This window comes from Phalaenopsis equestris, unplaced genomic scaffold, assembly GCF_001263595.1.
Source record: "Phalaenopsis equestris unplaced genomic scaffold, ASM126359v1 Scaffold000552, whole genome shotgun sequence".
NCBI classification, from domain to species: domain Eukaryota; kingdom Viridiplantae; phylum Streptophyta; class Magnoliopsida; order Asparagales; family Orchidaceae; genus Phalaenopsis; species Phalaenopsis equestris.
The window spans coordinates 48,636-52,353 of NW_018164992.1; positions in this window are offsets into that span (position 1 = coordinate 48,636).

Consider the following 3,718-nt stretch of genomic DNA (forward strand, 5'->3'; position numbering starts at 1 on the left):
ATATATATATATATGGTAGTATTCTAAGAGAAATAATTTGGAGATTTCTAGAAAAAAAAAATATGTGGATCTTGCTTATATTCAAGTCATCAAGTATACAAACATACTAAAGCTATTATTTGTGTTTAAACACAAGGAAGATTGACCAAGTATTTTCCTATTTAAGTTGGATTACATTAGGGATCAACTTTAGGCCCATATTATTTTTACTTTAGTTATGGATGTTCTTAATGGACATTTACAAAAGGTTGTGCCTTGGCTTATGCCGCCTAATGATATCCTTCTTGTGGCCAAGACTAGGGAGAGTTCAAGAAAAAATTGAACTATGGATGTCAACTTTAGATTCTAAAAGCTTTCGTTTAAGTAGATCTAAAATTAAATACATGGAATGTAATTTTAGTGGTAGTAGATTTAGCAGCACAGTTGTAATAATGAGTGATCAAATCATTAAAATGAGTGAACGTTGTAGATATCTCGATTCAATTGTTCACATTTGATATTGGTATAGATGGGAATGTTATTATTAGAATTCAAGTTGGATAGTTGAAGTGAAGTAACGCATCGGGCCTATTATGTGATAGAAAAGAATCTCTTAGACATAAAGGAAAATTTTATAAGATAATGATGAGAACTACAATGCTTATGGTGCAGAATGTTGGCTAGTAAAAGAAAAACATAAAATTTAAGGTTTGCTGAGATGAGAATGTCAGATTGATGAGCAGTTTTGTACTTGGAGATAAAATGTGAAATGAATATATTCGTGAAAGGGTTGGAACATCTTTAGTGACATATAATATTAAAGAGAGAGCCTTAGATGGTTTGGTCACATTAAACATTGACCACTTGATGACCCAATTAGAAGAATAGTTGTTTTAGATTTAACCTATGTTAAGAAAAAAAAGGTAGATCAAAATAGACTTGGCATTTTTTTATAAAAAATGATCTTAATTTATTAAAATTAAATGAAAATATGACAATCAATAAAACACAAAGGAAAAAAATTGATTCATGTAGCCTATCTCACTTAGTGGGATAAAGGTATGTTGTTGTTATGATGTTATCAAATTAACTTCATGCAACTAGACTACAAACAATGCAACATAATCATGCTAAGATGTATGGAGTTTAATTCTCTTAGGACGTAGGGCCCCGAATCACTCGTGAGTATATACAACCAGTTAAAGATTGTGCTTTTGTAGAGGAAATGTGAAAGAAAGAGAGATGGGTGCAAGACCTGGGAGAGGTTTCAGAAATTATCTATTGAACTTGAGCTCACTTGAGCTCCGGTAAGCCAAATATTGGGGTCATCAGAAATTTTCCGAGCTACTAGATTTTTTAAAGTGAGAGATAAAGCGAGAGAGAGAGAGAGAGAGAGAGAGAGAGAGAGAGAGAGTTCTAAAAACCCAAGAAATCTCTCGAAAAGGGGGGTCTCGTCTCTCTCTTAGCTTGACTTTCTTTTTAAACAAAGGAAAATCAATAAAAAAATATATTTAGTGATGTATGGTTCCCATCCATTGTGTCTTGATGAAAAGATTATGACGTGGAAGTAAGGCAGCATTTTTAAAGATGGATGAACCTTCGTTTTTGCAGGTAATGAAAACCATCTTTGGTAAATATATCCCTCTGTCAACTGAGCTACCTCCCATGGGTGAAAGATAAGCTCAACCACTTCGACAAATGAGCTCAATTTTGTCACTTTGGTATGTGGGCTCGGTTCAACCACTTCGGCAAATGAGCTCGGTTCAACCACTTCAGAAGGAAGACTCGGATCAGCCACTTCAGCAAGTGGGCTCCATAATACTCGTAAAATAATCCTATACAATTATATTTGTGTATACACCTAAAGAAGTAGAACCTAAGTTTTCTAGATAAAGTACGATAGTCAATTTATTAGGACGAATAAGTTGAGATCTTGTGATAAACGAGTCCAAGAGATATTCCAATACTAGTAACAAACTCTCTTTAGAAAAATAAGCATTTTTTAAAGGAAAAATAGTTACTAAAAGTACAATATAACAAAAAGAGTAAGTATTAGACAATACGATCAATCTACCTTAATTGTCAAAACTTAAAAGCATCTTCATACATAAAACCATCAGTAAAAAGTCCAAAAATGCGCAGTATTAACTTAATATTCTCCAAATAATTCTTTCCAAAACTTTGACATATCTAACATCAAGAATCTAAATATAAAAGTAGTGTATAAAAAATCATGCATACGAGGAACCCTGATTGAAAATGCCTCCAGAACTGGAGAATAAGAATAGCCAAGTAAATTAGTGGCTTTAAGAATTATGAACAGAAGTATAGAGTATAGCACAAATTCAAACGAAAGTATAAGTGTGAGGTCCAACACAGTTAAATGTGCAGCCAATCTTAGACGGCGCATTTACATACATACCACCCAATTCATATGTATTTGCATATCTAACACCTAAAGAAATCAGCCAGACGAGGAGTAAGAGATGGGATGAAGGAAGAAGATAATTCATGAAGAGAAATTGATTAGACAAATGGAGAAGGTTTTCACAAAAGAGTGACGAAGATTATACTGTAAAGACATACTGAAATCTTCAAGATGAGGAAGAGATTAGGTAATTGGAGAAGGCTGTTCGAGTGAGGAGGAAGGACATTGGGCAGATGGAGAAGTTTCAGAAGGATTAAGAAGGTTTTGTTGCTGCAAAGGCATATTGTAATGAGTTTGGGAGAACAACAAGGAGTCAGCATTCTGGGCTTAATTTTCCATTCAATCTTGGAATGCCAGAGGTGGTGGACAGCAATTGAAGGAGGCTGTTAGCAGCTGTCCAGAGTGCCAAAAGCAACAATGCAAACAAATTTACAGGGACAAGAACACTGCAGAAAAATAATTGTATATGAAGGCCTTTTTATGCTTTTATTGATTAAAATGGCACAAAATTGATGCAGTTCTAGTGTAGTGATGCTAACTTTGATTCAAGACTTGTTTTGGTCACAAGTAAAATGAGTTTAGAATATTCATTTTGCTAGGATTTTTCTTTGTTTGATGCTTGATTGAGAGTAATGAAGGACATGTTACCATCATTAGGACAGGCCAATAATAATCATGTATAAGTATGTGCACTTATAAGTACTTTAATATGCAAGTATGCGAATCTACACATGGTGATGTGCACTTGTATAATCTACTTTTAGGTAGACTCTCATGTAGCTTTGTTTGACTACTTTGTTGGTTTCCTTTTACCAACAAAGAGGGGTTGCAGGTATGGACAGTAGCTTGTTGGCGCCTAGTCATTCTCAGAAGTGGAAAATTGGGCACCATACCATATTTGTAGTCCAATAAAAAGGGCTCAAGCGGCAACATTCGGCATTTTCAAATGTTCATAATTTAGAAAATGATCAATACTCTACAAAATATATTCTTAGAATTATTTGGATAGCACTATTAACAGTTTACTTTCTTATCAGGAATATTGTTTTACTTTTTAAGCTCAATAAAATTCTTTGTTTTACTTGCATGTATTTAATGCAATTGAATTTTTTTTTCCTCAAAAGCTTCAAAAACTTTATATCATAATAAAAACTTAATAGCAATAACTTTACTGATTTAAAGTTTATTAAATCAGATTAGAAAATTTGCATTTGTAGAAAACATTTTTATGGAGATTCAACCTCTAACATTTGCATTATCTTGTAGATTGTCACATATACTCTTTCACATATATATATATGGGTGCAAGAC